General features: G+C 40.9%; 1 non-coding gene across 1 annotated transcript; it reads right to left on the reverse strand.

Annotated features, from left to right (window-relative positions):
• Positions 1 to 2,126: 2,126 nt before the first annotated feature.
• On the reverse strand, positions 2,127 to 2,201 carry Trnas-cga (transfer RNA serine (anticodon CGA)). Its single transcript has one exon. It is a non-coding gene; the product is annotated as a tRNA-Ser (tRNA).
• Positions 2,202 to 24,479: the final 22,278 nt, after the last annotated feature.

The raw sequence follows: 24,479 nt of genomic DNA on the forward strand, positions 1-24,479 counted from the left end.
GATGAAAAGCAACCAACCCAGTCAACGAAGACCAGAGAAGCTCGAACAGTGGTAAAATTAGTGAATTCATTATTTTTTGTACAGTGGTAGGAACAACACACTAAAACTCTCCAGCAGAGGTTTGTGAGCGTGGTGGGGACCTGAGTGCTTTAAATGGCACTTTTTTAGCTTTTTCTTGAATTAGTCGAAAACCGCGGCTGCTAGCGAAAATGTTTCTCAGTACAAAATTAAGTGAATTAAATTTCTTACAAAAAAGTCAGATTCACTTTTTCGCTAAAACTATTACCATGAGAAGCCAAAATATTATGACCACAGCCCACCATGAGATGTATGTCGCCTAGTGTGGTTGTGAACACGTGACGCGGTAACAAACGTACCAAGTATGTAAGAGGAAGAGACACAGACGGACATCACTACAGCGAAGATATGCGTTTCAAATGGGGAAATCCATTGAGATTAGCGACCTCGACAAAGGGCAGATTACTATTTCGCACAGCCTGTGAGCGACTATCTCGAATGCGTCGAAGCTGGTCGAATGTTCTCTTGCTCCTCTCGTGAGCATTTACGGAAAGAGGTAGGACAGTAAAACTAAAAATCGGCACTAAATGGTTGGACATGCATGACTCTTCACAGAACATGTGGTTCGGAGGGTTGTCTGCTCTGTAAAATAGGACAGATGGAGATGTGTGTCATCTCTGTCGAAAGAGCACAATTCAGGTGCACGCACAAGTGTTTTGGAGCACACTTTTCATCGTACATTGTTGGGCGTGAAGCTCGGTAGGAGACTACCCCTACGCGTTCACATGTTGACTCAACGACATCGTCAGTTAGAAGGACTGTACAGGTGAAATTATTAAATTTGTAATCGAGAAAATACGTGATTTAAATCACAAATGGGTCGAGTGCAAACTAAAAAATGAACAGGAGGTAGGCACAAAAGCGGCAATAAATACGACTTCTCATCCTTGCAAAAAGTGTAAGAAAACGGTAAGAAGTGGCATTCTGTGCACTGAGTGTGATGCCTTATTTCACTTTCGATGTGGTAAGGTGGATCCCTCATTAATAGAGGACAGGAAATGCACAAAAGAATGGAGATGCGATTCCTGCAGGCATAAAACGGTAATAAACAACAGTGACAATGCAATGTGTGAACTAACAAAACCTAATAACAGTGATACATAAACATCTCACGTAAACAATACCAAGCAGATTACCGTTTCAGATACAAATAAACAAGACGATTCAGATTGGAGAACTATTTTGAAAGGTGGTAGTGGAAAAGCTGTGACCCAGAAAAACAAAACGGAAACTTTGTCAATAAACAATTCTTTTGAGCCAGTGTCAGATTTACAAGAAGCAGAAGAATCTGACATCGTGTGCCGATTGTTTAATAGCCAACCTACACCTGACCCGTCCAATAACAAGAACGTGCGTAGATGTATATATGCAGACAGCCATGGCAGAAATATTGCTCGAGTGATGAGAGAAAAGTATGTACAAGACATCACTAGTGCAATTAAACCAAATGCTTGTTTCCTTTATGTGGCAGCAAGAAACACTGAAATGGATGATCTGGATTCTGAAAGTATTGCTGTGTTCCTGGCTGGCACAAACGATGAGGCTAAGAATGAAACAAGAAGACTTCAGCTTTCGCTTAACGAAACATTACATCGTTTAAGAAACACTAATGTCCTAGTTTTCTCAGTACCTCACCGCCATGATAGACCCATGTGGTCCTGCGTCAATTTAGAAGTAAGAAAAGCAAATGAAATTATGTTTAATATTTGTAGGAAATATACAAATGTATTATTTGTGGACATCAGTAGTTTAGGAAGTAGATTTCATACATTACATGGACTTCACCTGAACAGTCTTGGTAAAAATATGTAAGTGAAAGAATTCTCGAATTTTCCAAAAAAAAGTAGTATTAGACTTTGGCACTAAATTGAGAGTAGTTCTACATCAACCCAATATAGTAAAGAGAAAGCAGGTTTAAAGAACCAGGGAAACGTGAGTCACTGACCAAGCCTAGTCCAGACCAGGCTTGGTCTCTTCCTGTTGACCAGGGCCTAACCCATACTAAAAAACAGCAAATAAATAAGAAACTTCCTGACAGATTAAAACTGTTACCCGACCGAGACTCGAACTCGGGACCTTTGCCTTTCGCGGGCAAGTGCTCTACCAACTGAGCTACCGAAGCACGACTCACGCCCGGTACTCACAGCTTTACTTCTGCCAGTACCTCGTCTCCTACCTTCCAAACTTTACAGAAGCTCTCCTGCGAACCTTGCAGAACTAGCACTCCTGAAAGAAAGGATACTGCGGAGACATGGCTTAGCCACAGCCTGGGGGAAGTTTCATATCAGCGCACACTCCACTGCAGAGTGAAAATCTCATTCTGGAAACATCCCCCAGGCTGTGGCTAAGCCATGTCTCCGCAGTATCCTTTCTTTCAGGAGTGCTAGTTCTGCAAGGTTCGCAGGAGAGCTTGTGTAAAGTTTGGAAGGTAGGAGGCGAGGTACTGGCAGAAGTAAAGCTGTGAGTACCGCGCGTGAGTCGTGCTTCGGTAGCTCAGTTGGTAGAGCACTTGCCCGCAAAAGGCAAAGATCCCGAGTTCGAGTCTCGGTCGGGCACACAGTTTTAATCTGCCAGGAAGTTTCATATCAGTGCACACTCCGCTGCAGAGTGAAAATCTCATTTTGGAAGCAAATAAATAGTTCAGCAGGCAGTATCTCCAAATCTAATAACATTATACCTAACTATACTGCTAAGGTTATGTTTCTTAACATACAGGGCTTATTAGATAAAACAGTTGCTTGGAAACAAATAGCTTAGTTAAAAGCTATGGTATGAATATCATGCTGAAGAATGTAATCACCAGACCTGGTAGTGTAAACATGGGTACTTGTATAGACAATATTGTTATAACTTTTCATTCTTCAAAATACGATACAAATGTGATTGACACTCTTCTTTCTGATCATCATGGAATTATTATTCATGTAAACATGAATGCAATGATTTTTAGTGTCACCAAGCCTTCTGTGATTTATAAGACACAACGTACAATTAGTGACTGTAATATATCTGTTTTTCTAAAATGTCTCAGAGAAATTAATTGGTTGTGTGTGTATGGTAACAATGGAGCAGAAAACCAGTTCAACAACTTTCTTGAATTATTCATGTGGGCAGTTAACATTGGCCTGCCACTAAAGAACAAATGTGTCAATGAGCAGGGTATCAACTATCAATAAAAATAAGTGGTACACACAGGAACTACGAAAACTTACAGATCAATGCAAGAATTTCTACTACCTAGCAAAGAATTCATCTTCTCTGCATGCCAAATTAAGATATAAAGAATGTAAATATCTGTACAGAATGGGTATTAAGAAAGCTAAATTAGAATATAATTGCAAATTGGTTGCACAAGCTATTAATAATCCAAAACAAATGTGGAAAATCATTAATGAGAATCTAGCATTGGGTAGCAAAGAATTTGTATCTAGATCCAAAATTAGTGCTGATAGTCTTAATAATTATTTTGTAAACAGTGTAGATAGTGTAGTTACTAAGATACCAGAAAGTAAACATGAACCTAGCTACTATTTGGATGTTGCCTATAAAAACCAAAATGCTATGGAAAACGTGTTTTATTTTTGACACATATGTGTAGAAGATGTACACTCTGTCATTCTTTCTCTTAGCAAAAGTGATTCACTGGGTATTTACAATATCAGCTCTAAAATATTGAAACTTAGTAGACATAATACAGCACAGGTTCTCTGTCACATTGTAAACTACTGCATTGTTGAAAGCTGTTTCCCTGAAAAATTAAAAGTAGCTAAAGTAATCCCAGTCCACAAAAAAGGTGACAATAATTTGCCTAGCAATTATAGGCCAGTTTCTCTTGTACCACTTTTATCCAAGGTCATTGAGAATAATAATAATCAATTTTCTAGATTCTCATCAATTACTTTGCCAGTTTGGGTTTAGGAAAAATCTATCAACATGTGATGCTGTTATGAGCTATGTATGCAACTGTTTTGAAGCAAAAGAAGAAAAATTTATTGTAAGTACAAAGTTTTTTGATTTATCAAAGGCATTTGAGACTGTGTGCCACAACACTGAAATTAAAAACTGTAGTTTTCTCAGTCTCTGCTGTTAAAATTATTCAGTCATACCTATCTATTAGATCTCAAACTGTTTACTTCAATAACCGATATTCTAGTTTCTTACCCGTTAACCATAGTGTTCCTCAAGGGTCAATCTTGGGCCCTCTCTTGTTCATATTATATATGAATGACCTACCTAGCAATGTAATAGATGATACTACAGACTGTTACTTGTATGCAGATGATATCAGTTTACGTGGAACACAGGAATTAAACATTTCTTGTAACAATAGAATCACCTTAGAGACAGTTCCTGTAAAGTTTCTTGGCATTGTTTTGCAAAATAATTTAGGCTGGCAGGCACATGTGAATTATTTAACACCAAAAATTTCTAAAGGAATATTTATGCTCCGAAAATCACAAGCAATAGTAGATGAGAAAATTTTTCTTTCTGTCTATTACAGTTATACTCACTCTCATTTGACATATAGGACAATCTTGTGGGGAAATAATTGCTACTCAGAATGCTTATTTACAGTCCAGAAAAAAGCTGTCAGACTGATATGTAAAGTACCATCCAGAACTCACTGTAGGGAATTATTCATTAAACTTAGTATTATGACCTTGCCAGGTATAAACATATTTCAATGTCTCTTGTACATTAAAAAGAACTTGTCTAGTTTTGATCTGAATTCTGATGTACATAGTTATAACAAACGACACTGTAATGATGTAAGAAAAGACTACAGCTCATATAACAAAACTCTAAACAGCTTCAAACAGACATCTGTAAAGCTATTTAATAAACTACCAGAGTCAGTTAAGAGTCTGGAGCTGAAAAAATTGAAGATATTTGTAAGAACTTTATTAATTCAAAAATTTTTTATACAATGGAAGATTTCTGTGAGCATAATTTCTAACATAGATTAATTATTTGTGTATTTATTGTCATTGTTGTTTGTACATTTATTGACGTTGCTTGTACAAGCTTTACATCCCTGTAAATGTTTTGTTTTGGGGCTGTAAAAATCAATCAATCATATAGCTGTAAGTGTTAGGAAATCTTTTCTGGTGGTATTTGCTGGAGGGTGGCGTTTTACTGAAGTGCAACTGGTCGATAAACCAGACAAGAAGTTAATACTACGTTTCGATACGAAAGAATGCTGAATATAAGACGAGTAAATCGGATACTTAATGAGGATGTTCTAAATCGAATTGGAGATGAAATAAATTTGTGACGTAATTTGACTAAAAGAAGGGATCAGTTGATAGGAGGTATCAGGGAATCGTTAAGTTGGTAATGGGGGAGAGTGTGGAAGATAAAAACTGCACAGGGAGACCAAGGTTTGAATATAGTAAGTGCGTTCAAACGGATGTAATGCTCAGTAGTTACGCAGAGAGAAAGGGGCTTGAAGAACATGGGCTAGCTGCGTAGGAGAGCTGCATCAAACTAGTCTTTAGACTGAAGATCACAACAACAATAAATGTGCATTTAAATAGCTATAAATATAGCTGCACAGCAGCCTTGCCACAATGTAACACCGGTTTCCGTCAGATCACCGAAGTGAAGTGTTGTCGGTCTTAGGTAGCACTTGGAAGGGTGACCGCCCAGGTCACTGAGCGCTGCTGGCGAGCGGCGTGCATTCAGCCCCTGTGCGGCCAATTGAGTAGCTAGAAGTAGCCGCTCCGGTCGCGAAAGCTGACAACGGCCGGGAGAGTGGTGTGCTGGCCACATACCGCCCATTCCGCATACAGAGGCCTGTCAGGACGGAATTGAGTTACGAATTATTGTGCAATTCTCACATTTAGTTGGGATGCCCTTTATACATCCATTTAAGCTGCAGCTCAACACAAAGAATTTGAATCATACTTATATTCAACATTCACAAGACATACGGTATACACGCAACGCGCTGCTCATTTCCAAATTATTATCACCTTGAAACATTTGTGAAGTTACGATAATTTGAAAATTATACGTTATTCATTACCAAGGAGAAGTTGCTGTCCCTACATCGAACCCATAATCACAATGCTTCATCGTATGTTGGATGCGTTCAGTTATTGTGGGAACAACAAATACGAGTACAATGAAAGCTTTCACGACCGGATGGTACTGTTGTTGATAATTCTTCCGGGTTATATGGCCGTGGTCCATGGAATTCTTCTATTCCTAACGTATCGTCCAATACTACGTTGGACATCGGCAGGACTCAGCAGGATCAGCCATACCTCTGAAGATGTCCAACTTAGTATTGGACGAAACGTTATGAATAGAAGATTTCCGTGGACCACAGTCATGTAACCCGGAAGAATTATCAACAACAAACACGAGTGGTAATAAAACAATGATTCATCTAATTCCTGGCCATCTAATGAAATCATCCGTCACTCGTGCTTTACTGAAAGTTAATATATAGAAGTTTGCACCTAAAAACTGTGACTGGAATCTTCACAGAATAATACTGCAGTGAACAGTACATTCAGAACTCCAATTTATTTCCGCTGAGCTTTGCGCGTTTGTTTCAAGGGTTGCCTCCGTACGTGTCACAGATTCCCCATCGATTACGTATCGATTTTCCAACCGCAGTACTGCGTGCTGGACAGATGCAGCCCACGTGGCCGCCGCAGGTAACACGGAGGGGCAATTAAATGTCGCTGGGCAGAGCAACCCGACACGATGCAATTACGTCCAACCGCTCGCGACAGAAGCCAGTTGTGTCGCGGTCAGAACAAAGAAGCGCTTATCCCATTTCACCGCACGCCACAGTACACTGCAGACATTTCGTACTGTGCTTTGATGTTATTTGTTCCTTCCGTAAACTGTTATCAGTTCAAATTTTACGACTGAAAAAGGTTTACCGTAAATATAAGTACGAAGATGAGATGTCAGTAATCGTGTAACCAAGACATTAGTCCTCGCTGCAGGCCTATGAGTGGATCTTCATCTATACGTATCTCATCTACTTCGTAGAACCGCACCATCATGTAAAAAGGAAAGTATTAACCACAGGGCTAATTGGTGGAAAACTAAATTGATACAAATTATGTGGCTTCTTGAAAAAAAAAAAAAAAAACAGCGGCCAATTGTACAAAGGAATTTTATTTCTGTACTGGCTTCAGGCAGCAAGTGCCCTTTTTCAGTAGAATAGAATTATCGTATTTTTAGCAAGCGTCAAAAATTAGCAGGTTTATGCAGTATACTACTGTAGTCATGTGGATCATAGCACATATACAAATACGGTATAAATACACCAAGTAACAAGTGCAGATATCACGCTAGCATTCTATTCTTCTGAAGAAGGGCACTATATGTCTGAAACCCAGTGGCGACTCGGGAGTATACGTTCTGGGTGTTTACAAATGTTTAGATTCAGAGAAGGGAGTGTGAAATTAATACCATATGCTGTTACGCTTATCAGCAAGTTTATACAACTACAGCCATTGCGAATAATAATAAAATTAATATTAATAATAATAGGCAAAACTTGTATGACAAACGAAGAAATTGTTTTTGTGGAATTTTGTTGTTTTGTACATAATTAAATACAATCTAAGGCAATAGCAAAATAGTTTTCGTGCTTTTCCATTTTTTCGGACAAATGTACAAGATCCATAAGATATGTATTAGTTCACGAATTTACTTCCGGGCTGAAAATGAGATATTCTTATGCTGCACCCACACAACCACAACTTGTGCTAACTGTACACCTCTTTCTTAAACGTTCGCATGTAACCATTCTTATCTGAGTTTGTCACTCCTCAATCAAAGGATCTGTTCTCGAAGGCCCTAGTTCCTTTGCTGCTAACTTTTCCTGGTAAATTACTTTTCTGTTCCCAGAATGAGATTTTCACTCTGCAGTAGAATGTGCGCTGATGTGAAACTTCCTGCCAGATGAAAGCTTTGTGCCGGTATGAAACTCGAACATGGGACCTTTGCCTTTCACGGGCAAGTGCTCTAGCGACTGAGCTACCCAAACACGACTTACGACCCGTCCTCACAGCTTTACTTTTCTGTTAGCGTTTAAAATACTTAGATTCAACATAGTTCACGTTTACACTGCACACGAAAGCCGATTCCCGTACAGTAAACAACTAACTGCAATCACGAAGTGCCGTATGTGGAAACGATTAAACTCTAGTAATAATGTCTAACAACATAGTCACTTGACTAGAATACAAATGAGGCGCCGAAATGCATAAGGTCCTGAAGCACATTGCCTTCGATCCCACATTTAAGTGAATATCTGAGAAACTAGTGATACAGCTTTTCATTAGTTTTATATGTGCAGTGTGGTTCTCAAGCACAGATAAACCTGACTCACCATAAGATCAACAGATTTCAGAAGCATAAATAAGTGCTACAGTCTCACAATCAACGGTGATGTGCTTTAGGCCCTTATGACTCTCAGCACCTACAATGAGTCACTGTCTTATAAAAGTCATGGCTTTACGTACTATAACTCATTCAGAAATTCAGAAAATAGGCTTACTGTCAGTACAACTTTAACATACACTGACGTCCGATCTAATTTAACTTCAGTATATAGTGAGTGAATTAGCATATCTGAGAGTGTGCTATCATTTCACAGGATTTATGCCGAGCGTACAGGGTGTGTGTATTGTCTTTGGCGAACGTTAGTTTAAGTTAGATTAAGTAGTGTGTAAGCCTATGGACTGATGACCTCAGCGATTTGGTCCCATAGGAACTAACTACAAATTTCCAAAATTTAACATTTCACAATCCACCTGAAAGTTTAATTATGCTGATGATGTCGTGAAAGTCTATGTTTCGAAAGACTGACTGTGCCAGACTTTGATCTAAATAATTTGCCTTAATTTTGTAAAATAATGCAAATCCTGTAAAAACAAGTATAAACTTTGACTGACTTGGAAAGCTATGACGTACTCGTAAAACAACAGAATCTGTAATTACTGGGCTTTGCAGTAAAACTAACGCTGTGTTAATTGAATTTACAGTGTCGGCTTTTAACAGTAGTCTGATGTTTACGCGAACCATCTTCTTGCTACACTAACATGTGATTACTGAATCAACTAAACGTAACTCGTCCATTCCAAAACACTACCATTACTCTCGTATTATTAAAGGTAACAGTCATTTAATTACTTTTAAATGTGTAGTTTTATTGACAGTACTGTCATAACAACGTTTATTTACTTCCACTTTGTTACAAAATGGCTGAAATTGCTCTGAGCACTATGGGCCTTAACATCTGAGGTCAACAGATCCCTAGAACTTAGAACTACTTAAACCTAACTAACCTAAGGACATCACACACATCCATGCCCGAGGCAGGATCTGAACCTGCGACCGTAGCGGTCGCGCGGTTCCAGACTGCCACTTTATTACAATGACCAATGAATTACTACTCTGTGGTTCAGACAGTGAATTTAGCAGCATTCATATTCTCTGTTAGTTAATAACGTGTGGGTTGATCACTACTTCTACAAAGTTCAAGAATCAGTCTTAGTGTACTGGAAATATGGCAATGTAAAAAGCCACTGTCACTGTTTACTGTTTTATTAACTTATTGGTGTGAATATGAATAGCTGTTTCCATAGAAATAATAACTCCTTACTTTACTATTACAGAAAAAAGGCATTTTCCTCCTGCTTGGCTGAAGCCATAAATATTTGTATTACTTTCGAACAAAGGATGTCAACATAGCCACATTTAAAATGCACACTGTTGCATTATATGTGAAGCAGTATTAAAATCACATCTTTTAAAGTTAGTTCAGCAATCTTTCAAATTCTTTACATATGTACACACCTAACAAAAATGAAAGGAGTGTTCTGGTGATTGTTAAGCATTGACAAATGGAATTTGAGAATAATTTATATTGTTGAAACATGGAAACAGATTTTCTCTTGGGGTCACACACTGCAGTATTATACACACAATTAATTGCTCGGTATTACATTTTTATAGTCGTGGTCGACAAAATATATACTTAAATGTGGTGGTAGCTCTTAATGGTGGTTTCATGTAATAATGATCACGTACGAGTAAGCACGCTATCCTCTTGAAAAATTATTGTGTGCCTTAATACTCCTCTTGTTGTACATGATGTAATAAATTTACTGAATGCTGGAAATTGGTATTTTGCTTACAAAATTTCCACAGCACCTCAGTCTAATATTCTTTTTGCCTCAGGTTGTAGATTAGTCACACCTTTACGATAGCACAAGCCATAGCACTTATCACCAGCAAAGTTAACTCTAGATACGAAATAAAATAACAGAGCCAAGCTAAGTCTTTTATTGAAATAATACAACTCGCTACATATCACATTTTCAATGGTCAGATTATGAATAGCTTAAAATTTAGGCTCACGACCGCACTGTGTAGGTCTGACTTCATTGACGTCATACTATTCTCTCTAACGCGCGCCAACGTTTTGCGTTTTCCACGTCCCCATATCACAGACACATTACAATCGGTATTATTCAGGGTGAGATTATTGACCAATCTTTAATTTATAGCTACACAAAATCTGTTGCTGTAAAAACAACAGCATACATTTATACATGACTTAAATTTACGTAAAATAATTTAATCAAAAGATTTTTACAAGCACACAGAAGAAAAATTGGAATATAACTTGATATTTTCCTAACGATGAATTAGTATAGATCCGATACATTCTACACATAAAACGTGCTTATGTTTCCCCAAAAAACTATAAAATATTGAACCAATACTGTTCCATAAATTCAAGCCCCACAAAACACGAACAGGTTTATCTTATAAACAAGGTAACTGTTCAGGATTAGTAGGTGCATCATTTATGTGTAGCTGTTCTCATATTAGAAGCTACTTTATATATTCAGAGTGCAACGTTCCAGTGAGCAAGTGCACAACCTGTTATATGGCTCGTCTGCACATGCGTTCGGTTGTACACAGTTGTTTTGACCTCTGTACTAACTTAGTATATAATATGCCAAACTATGAACAGTCAACAATTAATTGAAACACACCCGACTGCGAAACCATCAAGTAATCTGGAAACAGTCCGTTTATACAATTATATGTCTTGAAACAAGTTCAAATTCAAGTTCAGTTTCGCTTCCCTTAAAACATCTTCCCTCAACTGGTGGTCGTACAGAGGCTAATGTTCACAATAAATAAATGACTATTTTTGTAAAGCTTTGCAGGAAAACAATTCCTACGATATGCAGTGTTTCAGTTTTACAAAGGCATGCTAATGCCAATTAATTCCCCAAATTTATCAGGTTCACATAGTTTAAGCCGCGCGGGATTAGCCGAGCGGTCGAGGGCGCTGCAGTCATGGACTGTGAGGCTGGTCCCGGTGGAGTTTCGAGTCCTCCCTCGGGCATGGGTGTGTGTGTGTTTGTCCTTAGGGTAATTTAGGTTAAGTAGTGTGTAAGCTTAGGGAATGATGACCTTAGCTGTTACGTCCCATAAGATTTCACACACATTTGAGCATTTTTTAAGACATAGTTTAATATAAAGGTCAGCAAAATTTGTTCAAGATAACTCAACGAGTAACACCATCTTCACAATTGCGAACTTTTGCTTCAATGTTGAGTAACTCCACGCTGCTGATCACGTTATCACACTCTAACACTAACACGAGCGGCTCATAGGCCGTACAGTTCTTACCCTCACGACGAACACTGACAAACGACCGTGAATCTGCACTGTTTCCTCCCATCACAACTTGGTCATGTGACCAATACTTGAGTCATAGCAGCGTTTCCCTCCTAGACCACAAAGGAAATTATTTACAATTTTTAAAAATATTTTACAAAAAACACAGAAGATAAATCATTACGCTACTTTAGCATTTAATTATCATACAGATTAACAGATTAATTCTACATCCAGCTGAAACTGCTTCTTACATGCTACTTTTCACGCTATGAATCAGAACAGTAAGAAACTAGAAAAATTCGTAGTTTCATTCTTTACGCTAGTAGGTTACTACTGTTGTCAAATGACGATTACATAAAGATAATTATATAACTGTTTATGCAGAGGCTAATCTTTGAGTGTGATTGCAGCGGACTCCTTGACTTGACGTAACCCTTATATTATGATTTTTGTGTTTAGTGAAAAGTACGTAGTCACAAGTAATCTCATCATAAACAACGTATCTAAGCTTTAATAACGTAACTAATGTGTGTAGTATATGGTTGGTGGAGACTTTATTTGACTTTTTATTTACTTTTCTGTGGCTTTCTGTGTTCTTTAGTGAATACATAACTTCGCTGCAGACACACTCAGAATCACACATTTTTATTATGCCATCTGCTAACCTGAGCCACACTGTATATTTATTTAATGATGCGTGAATGCCTGTAAGCGGTTTCACAGCCAGCTGTGGATCGCTCGCCAGCTATATGTCACTCAACCTAGCTTTCTCATTTTATGATTGATATACAGAAAGTATATAAACCCACACGCTGTAGCGTTATAAGAGAACGAAAAAATATGCTTGTTTTCTCAATAAAGTTACTGAGGGTAATATTACTTCATTTTGTTGTATATTAAAGGCTAAATTAGGAACGTTGCAAAATAAGAGATGAAATATTTACTAAAATAGCTCACTAATATACCGAGGCAGCCCAGTTATTCAATTGTTAAAAAGAAAATAGCTGTAATTTGCTCTAAAACATAAAATATTTCGATAAATAAGATAAACTGTATAAAAACATTCATTCAGTCTCAATTTAATCTAACTTTCAGCACAGTAAGACAACAGTAACCTCATAGCAAAACCGATGACATTGCAACCAGCCATTCCTCTATGCTACTTACAGGAAACTCTTCTACCTTGTATATCCTCATGATGTATCACTAAAACACTGCCAGTTCATTCACATTTACGAATATGATGTGACATATGTAGTTGCGTCGTAGTACTACCGGAGGTTGAAGTTGGAATTATTGTGCTCCGCTGACGATTGTGATGGACTTGAAGAATCCTCTTTCATCTGATCCTCTGCTATCCAGCTAGCGTCCCAAGCGTCGTTTTCCGTCTTTAGTATCTGATGTTCTCTGGGACAGGAATGATTACCGGGACTGATTCCGAAGATGTTAATATCAATATCGTGGAAATGTACCACGCACGTACCACAGCACAGAAAAGTCAAAACACAATCCTCAAACCTTGGAGGAAATGGTAATTCATCAAATGGACATGACAGAAACTGCGTTCTCGACTGTTATCGATGATCAAGCTGAAAGTAAAGCGCGATGAGTATCCGGAGAAAAGCAAAAAGCTGAAAAAGTTTGAAGCTGATGCAGAATGACGATTTTGGTAAGGACATGAGCACGAGAAACAAAAACGCACCATTTACACTTTCTGTACCTGGACACCAGCTAGTGAATTTCAGTATGCGATGTTTCCACCTTACGACGGCTTAAACTCTTCATTGGATACTTTAAATGAAGTGTCTGAATGTCTATTGGAGAACGGCAGCCCATGCGTCCTTAAGAGCCGAAACTAGGGCAGGTAGCGATGGCGGGTGCTGGGGTCTGGAGTGAAGTCGACGTTCTGGCTCATCGTAAATGTATTCCATTGTACGCGGTACGGAATGCAGTGAAGTGTGTTCATATGCTTTCGTATTTCAAGCCCAATAAGAAGCTCACACAGCGAGAAACACTCCCTCACTGCAACACCACCTACTACGTACTTCACTGGTGGTGCAACACATAATGGCAGGTAACGTTCTCCAAAACGCAAACTCTGCTATCGGATTTCCACAGGGCATAACGCGATTCATCGTTCCAAATCGCTCGTCTCCAGTCGTGAGCTGTCCAGTGGCATCGGACTTCACACTACCTCAAGCATCGCCTACCACTGATCACAGAAACGTATGCTGTCTCGACTGCTGGTGGCACTTTGGAATTCATGAGTAACTATTTCCGATGATTTCATGCCATTTTGACAGCCACCCTCAGCAGTGTTGCACGGTGTCTATCCGCCAGTAAACCATATTTTCCTGGCTTTGGTTTTACTTTGTGTCCCTTTCCACTTCAGAATCACAGCAGGTGAACTGGGGAGCTTAGAAACGTTGAAATGTAACTGATGGATTTGTTACTCAGTTGGCATCCAATGTCTTGTCCATGTTCGAAGTCACTGAAGTCCCCTGCCCACACATTCTGCTGTTTCTCTACTGACCATACAATATACTCTGTCTCGTTTCATACCGGCGAGGCTGACCTGATACTTTTGATCAGTTTGAGTATTTTCTTTCCGTTCCAAGCACGGTTGAGATGCAGTAATAATGGCTTTTACACTTACACACTATCTGAGTCATCAATCTTCCCACTGGTTTGATGCGTTCCGCCACAAATTCCTCTACTGTGCCAAACATTCGTCTGTTGCATTACATTTCAGATGCTTCGATTCTCTTCTTTTCAGGTTTTCCCACAGTTCATATTTCTCTACCATGCAACGCTGTACTCCAAACCCATATTCTCATAAATTTCTTCTGTTTGATACTAGTAGATTGTCTTGGTGAGGAATGCCCTTTTTGCCAGTGCTAGTCTGCTTTTTATGTCCTTCCTTGCCACGTCCGTCATTGGTTATTTTCCTTCTTAGGTAGCAGGATTTCTTAACTTCATCTACTTAATGGACATCAATTCTAATGTTAAGTTTCTCGCTGTTCCCATTTCTCCTACTTCTCATCAACTCTGTCTTTGTTCGATTAACTCTCCACCCATATTCTACACTCATTAGCCTGTTCATTCCAGCAGATCATGTAAGTCTTCTTCACTTTCAATCGGGATAGCAATGTCATCAGCAAATCGTATCACTGATATCTTTTCACCTTGAATTTTAATTCCACACCTGCATCTTTCTTTTATTTCCATCATTTCTTCTTCAACGTTCAGATTGGACACTAGGAGCGAAAAACTACATCCCTGTCCTACACCCTTTTTAATACGAGCCCTTCGTTCTTGGTCGTCCACGTGTACAGGGCTATTACAAATGATTGAAGCGATTTCATAAATTCACTGTAGCTCCATTCATTGACATATGGTCACGACACACTACAGATACGTAGAAAAACTCATAAAGTTTTGTTCAGCTGAAGCCGCACTTCAGGTTTCTGCCGCCAGAGCGCTCGAGAGCGCAGTGAGAGAAAATGGCGACAGGAGCCGAGAAAGCGTATGTCGTGCTTGAAATGCACTCACATCAGTCAGTCATAACAGTGCAACGGCACTTCAGGACGAAGTTCAACAAAGATCCACCAATTGCTAACTCCATTCGGCGATGGTATGCGCAGTTTAAAGCTTCTGGATGCCTCTGTAAGGGGAAATCAACGGGTCGGCCTGCAGTGAGCGAAGTAACGGTTGAACGCGTGCGGGCAAGTTTCACGCGTAGCCCGCGGAAGTTGACGAATAAAGCAAGCAGGGAGCTAAACGTACCACAGCCGACGGTTTGGAAACTCTTACGGAAAAGGCTAAAGCAGAAGCCTTACCGTTTACAATTGCTACAAGCCCTGACACCCGATGACAAACGCTTTGAATTTTCGGCGCGGTTGCAACAGCTCATGGAAGAGGATGCGTTCAGTGTGAAACTTGTTTTCAGTGATGAAGCAACATTTTTTCTTAATGGTGAAGTGAACATACACAATGTGCGAATCTTGGAGGTAGAGAATCCTCACGCATTCGTGCAGCAAATTTGCAATTCACCAGAAGTTAACGTGTTTTGTGTAATCTCACTGTTTAAAGTTTACGGTCCCTTTTTCTTCTGCGAAAAAAACGTTACAGGACACGTGTATCTGGACATGCTGGAAAATTGGCTCATGCCACAACTGGAGACCGACAGCGCTCACTTCATCTTTCAACAGGATGGTGCTCCACCGCACTTCCATCATGATGTTCGGTATTTCTTAAACAGGAGATTGGAAAACCGATGGATCGGTCGTGGTAGAGATCATGATCAGCAATTCATGCCATGGCCTCCACGCTCTCCCGACTTAACCCCATGCGATTTCTTTCTGTAGGGTTATGTGAAAGATTCAGTATTTAAACCTCCTCTACCAAGAAACGTGCCAGAACTGCGAGCTCGCATCAACGGTGCTTTCGAACTCATTGATGGGGACATGCTGCGCCGAGTGTGGGAGGAACTTGATTGTCGGCTTGATGTCTGCCGAATCACTAAAGGGGCACATATCGAACATTTGTGAATGCCTAAAAAAACTTTTTGAGTTTTTGCATGTGTGTGCACAGCATTGTGAAAATATCTCAAATAATAAAGTTATTGTAGAGCTGTGAAATCGCGTCAATCATTTGTAATAACCCTGTATTATTCCCTCGAGCTCTTGTACATATTGTATACTACCCGTCTCTCCCTATAGGTTAAATCAATTTTTCTCCGAATTTCGAACATTTTGCACCATTATACATTGCCAAACTCTTTTCCATGTCAACCAGTCCTATGACCGTGTCTTGATTTTTCTTTAGTCTTGCTTGCATTAACAACTACAACTTAAGTATTGTCTCTCTGGTGCCTTTACCTTTCCTACATCCAAACTGATCGTCATCTAACACATCCTCGATTTTATTTTCCATTCTTCAGCGTATTATTCTTGTCAGTTATTTGGATGTATGCGCTGTTAACCTGATTTTGCGATAATTTTCAGCTCTTGCAGTTTTCGGAATTGTGCGGATGATATTTTTCCGAAAGTCAGATGGTATTTCGCCATAGAGGTTGTACATTCTACACTCCAACGTGACTGGTTGTTTTGTTGCCACTTATCCTAATGATTTTAGAAATTCTGATGGAATGTTATCTTTCCCTTCTGCGTTATTTGATCTTAAGTCCTTCAAAGCTCTCTTAAATTCTAATTCTAATACTGGATCCCCATCGCCTCTAAATCGACGCCCTTTTCTTATTCCATCACATCATACAAATCTTCCCCCTCACAGAGGCCTTCAGCGTACTCTTTCCACCTTCCGCTTTCTCCTTTGCATTTAAAAGTGGAGTTCTCGTTGCACTCTTAATGTTACCACCCTTGCTTTTAATTTCGTCGAAGGTTGTTTTGACTTTCCTATACGCTGAGTCAGTTCTTCCGGATATCATTTCTTTTTTGGTTTCTTCACATTTTAATGCAGCCATTTCGTCTTAGCTTCCCTGCATTTCATGTTTATTTCATTCCTCAGCGTCTTGTACTTCTGTATTCCGAATTTCCCTGAACATTTTTGTACATCCTTCTTTCATCGATCAACTGAAGAATTTGTTTCTGTTAACAATGGTTTCTTTGCAGTTACCTTCTTTGCACCTACGTTTTTATTTCCAACTTATGTGAGTGCCCTCCTTGGAGATGTCCATTCCCCCTCAACTGTACTGCCTAGTGAGCTATTCCTTATTGCTGTGTCTATAGCCTTAGAGAACTTCAAGCGTATCTCGTCAGTTTCACTTAGTGCTTCGGCATCCCACTTCTATACAAATTGATTCTTCCTGACTAATCTCTTAAACTTCGGCCTACTCTTCATCACTATTACATTGTAATCTGCATCTATATCTGCTCCTGAGTACGCTTTATAATCCAGTATCTGATTGTGGAATCTCTGCCCGACCATGATGTAATGTAACTGAAACCTTCCCATATCACCCGGCCTTTTCCAACATTAGCTCCTCCTCTGTAACCTTTTCGTCTACTCCTTCCCCTAGAACTACGTTCCAGTCCCCCATGACTAGCATACTTTCATCTCCATTGACGTACTGTATTATCCTTTCAATACCGTCATATACCTTCTTTATCTCTTCATCTTCAGCATGTGACGGCGTCATGTATACCTGAACTATCGTTGTTGTTGTGCGTTTGCTGTCGATTCTGATAAGAGCAACCCTGTCACTGCACTGTTGACAGTAACTCACTCTCTGCCCTACGTTCCCATACATAACGAATCCTACTCCCATTATACCATTTTATGGTCCTGTTGATATTATTCTGTACTCATCTGATCAGGAATCCTTGTCTTCTTTCCATTTCACTTCGTTGACTCCTACTGTATGTAGATAGAGCCTTTGCATTTTCGTTGGTTCCTAAATCTTTTTCTCATGGTCACCTCTTCTTTGGCAGTCTCGTCGTGGAGAGCCGAAAGTGGGACTATTCCCGAATCTTTTGCCAATGGAGATATCATCATGACACTTTTTCAATTACAGGCCACAAGTCCTGTGGATATGCGTTATGTGTCATAATGCAGTGGATTCCATTGCTTTCTGCATCCTCATGCCGTTGATCATTGCTGATTCTTCCGCCTTTGTGGGTAGTTTCTCACCCTATGGGCAAGAGAGTGCCGTGAACCTCTGTCCGCTCCTCCACCCCCTTTGACAAGGCCGTTGGCTGAATGAGGGTGACTTCTTATGCCGGAATTATTCGGCCGACAATGCTGGTTATTTATCAAAATTTAAGTCGTGGTGGGACCGAGGACGTTTCGACTACTAACCAAAGACGCTACTCCTAGATCATGGGAGCAATAGTGAGCTACTGGATCTAATTAAAACAGTTATGACACCAGTAACAAAGTGGCGACTGTTTTCAGACGCAGGTGGAAGTTAATACACGAGACTGTAACATTACACGCCGCCTAGCGACTCAGCTGGTAGTCCAACAGGCTACAGGCTTGAAACCGCTGGGGGCAGTGCGCCCGCGTGACATTCTGACAGATCGATGGTCGCTGCTGCAGATGTGGCAGCAGTACTGAAGCGACAGCTGCTACAGTGAGCTGGACAAGGTCGATAGAAGGAAACTTTGGCGTAATATGTGAGCCTCCACCTAGTATACATGCGAGCGTTTGGTAGAGCTTTGTTTCTGATACTTATTACATTTTTATTAGAACCACAATATTTTCATAACCTAAAACGTCGGGCAGTACAAACTGGCTTTAATATGGGAACAAAAAAGCAGTACACGGTCCACTCACATTAATGTGACCATCGCCCATGTTTGACGCCAACGGGCAACAATCATTCACATACGGCAAGTGGCAGCACCATCAGTGGAGGGTGTATAAATCAGATCGGGGGGACGCTGTCGTAATGCGGAAAGGAGCGACTTACATGACGTCCGAAAGGGCATGGTCGTTGGCTTCAGGGCTGCGGATGGTAGTATTTAAAAAACCGTTAAGTTTGTAAACGGCTCGCGTGCCGCCATTATTCAAGTATACCAGACGTGACAAAACTGCCATATCCAAAGCCGACGCAGCAGCAACCGTGGTGCACTATGGGCCCTAGATGACAATGGTGAGCGATAGCTGAGGAGATGTGTTCGGGCCAATAGATGTACACCTGTTGAGCAACTGACCACCCAGATGAACCAAGGGGCTACCAACAGTTCCTCCGCAACGACCGGTCAGCGAGCAAAGCTGCGTATAGGCCATCGCAGCAAGTGCCTGTGTAAAGCATCCATGTTGACTGCTATTAATTGGCGACGAAGATTGGAATTTGCATGCCAGTAGCCCAACTGGACGTCCATTTAGTACCGATAAAATGTTCAAATGTGTGTGAAATCTTATGGAACTTAACTGCTAAGGTCATCAACCCCCAAGCTTACACGCTACTTAACCTAAATCATCCTAAGGACAAACATACACACCCAGGCCCGAGGGAGGACCAGAACCTCCGCTGGGACCAGCCGCACAGTCCATGACTGTAATGCCTGAGAACGCTCGGCTAATCCCGCGTGGCTGAGTACCAACAAGTGACTTTCTTAGATGAATCACGTTTTATGCTTCATCGGATCGATGGCTGTTGGCTTGTACGACGTGAAATGTTTGAAAGCAAACACCCTACAAAGATTTTCGGGAACTTATGGTCTACGGAATGTTTCCGTAACATTCACCTGGTAATCTCGTCATTCTGGAAGGTAAAAGTTTGCAAAAAGTATCCTAGAGGATAATGTCTGTCACTAAATATACTTGTTTTTCGTAGGAAAGATTGCATCTACCCGCAGGACAACGTGGCACACAGTTCGCAATGTACAGTATTAGACATAAAAACTGTCCGCCGGCCGGCCGCCACAGAGATTAAGTCCGAGTCGTTCACTTAAGGTGGCCAATAAAACTGACTGCCCCTGACAACTCTAAGTCCGGCCATCTGCATAATCTGGCAACACTGTAAGGTGCGGAACTGTTAGGAGGAAGTGTTGCCTACTTCCGAGATGCTCTCGGATTGTGTGAGCCCGTGGTCTAGTGGTAATCGTCGTGCATTCTAAACTTAAAGTCGCCTGTTCGCGTCCAACTGCATTTTTTTTTCACCACGTTTCGGCCTACAGTTATGAGTCTGACTGAACATCGAAGATAATGCGCTCAACATTCTACCCCCCCAACAATAACAAGTACTTCCACAAACAATTCCGCAGGACAGCTCGTGGCTGCGTAGGATATTACCGACTTTTGACTTAGAAAAGCTCTGTATTTACTACATTTACTGTATCATTCGCAAGTATTATGAAAATGTGGCATTTCATAGAAAAAATTGTGTATTCACAACAATAAAAAATATGTCGGCAGAAAACAAAAGTGGCATTATGAATTTGGAAGTACCGTAAGGTTTTCGCTCTGACACTAAGGGTTACTGAAAGTAGCAAGACGAATTTTGCTCGATCGTTGTCTTACGATACCTTATTGAGTTTGTACCTGCCTGCTTGTAGCTCTGCTACAAAAGAATTAAAAATCTGGCTTTCAACGAGTCTCTTTCGAATGCAGCTTGCACCTGGTAGCCAAGCATATCACCTGGGAAATGGTTTTTTCCTAAAGTGGGAAGACATCCTTTTGAGGTTGAATTGTTGGCAAATGTCAGTCACACGTGTGCCGTTGGTCTAAGCGTTTCGGTCTGTTGAATTTGTACCAACGATTTTTCTACAGGTTTTCTCTGTCCCAAATAGATAGTTGAGGTCTCCCATTAGTATTTTCACGTCGTCTTGGTGAATTTTGATCATAGTATTTTCGAGTGTGTTCCAGAATTTTTAGCCCGCATCTCGTGGTCGTGCGGTAGCGTTCTCGCTTCCCACGCCCGGGTTCCCGGGTTCGATTCCCGGCGGGGTCAGCGATTTTCTCTGCCTCGTGATGGCTGGGTGTTGTGTGTTGTCCTTAGGTTACGTGCTTCGGTAGCTCAGATGGTAGAGCACTTGCCCGCGAAAGGCAAAGGTCCCGAGTTCGAGTCTCGGTCGGGCACACAGTTTGCCGGCCGTTGTGGACGAGCGGTTCTAGGCGCCTCAGTCCGGAGCCGCGCTGCTGCATCGGTCGCAGGTTCGAATCCTGCCTCGGGCATGGATGTGTGTGATGTACTTAGGTTAGTTAGTTTTAGCCGGCACGGTAGCTCAGCGTGTTCGGTCAGAGAGCCGGTTGGCCTCTGTAATAAAAAACTGAGTGGAAGGATCAACCAACGAAGTTGAACAGAATGTCTTGCGACGTCCGCAACGACCAGACACAACGACCAATAAAGAACAAAATGAAAAAAAAAAAAAAAAGTGGTAATCGTCGTGCATTCTAAACTTAAAGTCGCCTGTTCGCGTCCAACTGCATTTTTTTTTTCACCACGTTTCGGCCTACAGTTATGAGTCTGATTGAACATCGAAGATAATGCGCTCAACATTCTACCCCCCAACAATAACAAGTACTTCCACAAACAATTCCGCAGGACAGCTCGTGGCTGCGTAGGATATTACCGACTTTTGACTTAGAAAAGCTCTGTATTTACTACATTTACTGTATCATTCGCAAGTATTATGAAAATGTGGCATTTCATAGAAAAAATTGTGTATTCACAACAATAAAAAATATGTCGACAGAAAACAAAAGTGGCATTATGAATTTGGAAGTACCGTAAGGTTTTCGCTCTGACACTAAGGGTTACTGAAAGTAGCAAGACGAATTTTGCTCGATCGTTGTCTTACGATACCTTATTGAGTTTGTACCTGCCTGCTTGTAGCTCTGCTACAAAAGAATTAAAAATCTGGCTTTCAACGAGTCTCTTTCGAATGCAGCTTGCACCTGGTAGCCTAGCATATCACCTGGGAAATGGTTTTTTCCTAAAGTGGGAAGACATCCTTTTGAGGTTGAATTGTTGGCAAATGTCAGTCACACGTGTGCCGTTGGTCTAAGCGTTTCGGTCTGTTGAATTTGTACCAACGATTTTTCTACAGGTTTTCTCTGTCCCAAATAGATAGTTGAAGTCTCCCATTAGTATTTTCACGTCGTCTTGGTGAATTTTGATCATAGTATTTTCGAGTGTGTTCCAGAATTTTTCGACATTTTCGGTGTTTTCCTTATTTTCAATGTTGGTCGGGGCATGTGCATTGATGAGTGTATATTTTTTACTGTGGCTCTGAATGGGCATAGTCATAAGTCGATTGTTGATGGGGCGGCCGCGGTGGCCGAGCGGTTCTAGGCGCATCAGTCCGGAACCGCGCGACTTCTACTGTCGCAGGTTCGAATCCTGCCTCGGGCATGGATGTGTGTGATGTCCTTAGTTAGGTTTAAGTAGTTCTAAGTTCTAGGCGACTGATGACCTCCGCTGTTAAGTCCCATAGTGCTCAGAGCCACTTGAACCATTTGATTGTTGATGGGTGTGATTTCTATGACAGAGTTGATGATAGATCTCTGTTCGAGAAATGCAATGCCGAAGATTGGTAAGCCTTTCGATACCTTTTGTTGTATTTTGCTCTTGAAGATACAGTGGTTTCCGTAGTGCAAGGTTTCATTGTCAGTTAATCGTGGTTCTTGAAGAGCAAGGGTGAGAATTTGTTGTCGGTCAATTTCTTTTGTGAGATTATTTAGTTTTCGTATTTGGATCAATGTATCGACGTTTAGTTTTCAAATGCATGTTTCCTGCTTGTATGGAAATTTACCAGAGATCTTCGATATTCTCTGCCGTGCTGACCTGGACTCCCCAGAATCCGAAAATCCAACTGCCACCTGTCGCCAGCCGGATTGTGTACAATCTGGGGTAAAGTTGACTTTGCTTGCATAGTTCATGTTTGCTTGTGTTTCATTGGTTTGGCTTGGGTGATACCAGGAAAGGGCAGGACCAGAGGGTGTTGAAGCCTTTGGAAGCAAATATTTTCATCCGAGCTCATTGAGCTAACAGACGGTGACCACAGTAGCGGTGATTTTCACTCAGACGTGTCTAGATTTTGGGTTCCACGGATTGAGTAGCCGTTCAGGATTGTGTTAGTATTTGGTTCACCCCAAGTATTTGATTTTCTCGGTAGCTCCCATGTGGGGGAGGGTTTCCCCTATCGGCCACACGGGATTTTTATTATTATTGTTATTGTCATTAAGTTATCAGCAAATCCGGTATGGTGTATCTTCCCACCACTGAAATAGATGTGTATTCTTAGAGTCAGTATTTCCATCACATAAATATGGGTTATATAATTACGTTACATTGCTGCTAGCAGACATATTTCTCACTTTTTCTCAGACAGTTGCTACCTGTTACTCCATCATAGGAATTTATGTGCGAGGCAATGTTGCAATACAGACGTTCAAATTATCCGATTTCTGTAATTTCATTTCGATACCGGATCGCTCTAAATGGGCTCAGCCAGTCAGTCTTAATGTGGATATGCGACTACGGCTCTCATCATATCATAGGCTGGGTAAACAACATTCTTAATCGGACTTTTGAATCTAGGTCACTTATGTATGACAGGGTCGGAATTCTTACACGCTGTGGAAAATAATAATCCAATGTGCTATTTACGAACACGTTATTTAAATATAAACATACGAACTAACGAGATAACAGTTTATTTACAGGAGCAGAGCCCCATCCATCATAGCAGGGCAGTGCGAGATTGGTTTCAGGGCCAAGAGAGGATAAAGATGTTGCCGTTTGTTCCACGATCACCGAACATCAACCAGATAGAGAACATGTGCGCAGAGGTGGTGGTGGTGGTTAGTGTTTAACGTCCCGTCGACAACGAGGTCATTAGAGACGGAGCGCAAGCTCCGGTTAGGGAAGGATTGGGAAGGAAATCGGCCGTGCCCTTTCAAAGGAACCATCCCGGCATTTGCCTGAAACGATTTAGGGAAATCACGGAAAACCTAAATCAGGATGGCCGGAGACGGGATTGAACCGTCGTCCTCCCGAATGCGAGTCCAGTGTGCTAACCACTGCGCCACCTCGCTCGGTGTGCGCAGAGGTAACAAGGTCATTGCCATGCGGACCTACAAATGTAAGAAATCTTTGGACGAATATACAAATGTATGATGGGAAGTAAACCATCACGCTAAATTGTCGACGGCTTAATGAATTCAATGCCCCTGCGCCTTCGCGAAATCTTACGTAACGATCGTGGGTGGGTTGGTTACTAAAAGTATACTCGGCCACAAAACCCATGTGGACAGTT

This window comes from Schistocerca serialis, chromosome 1, assembly GCF_023864345.2.
Source record: "Schistocerca serialis cubense isolate TAMUIC-IGC-003099 chromosome 1, iqSchSeri2.2, whole genome shotgun sequence".
Taxonomy (NCBI): Eukaryota; Metazoa; Arthropoda; class Insecta; order Orthoptera; family Acrididae; genus Schistocerca; species Schistocerca serialis.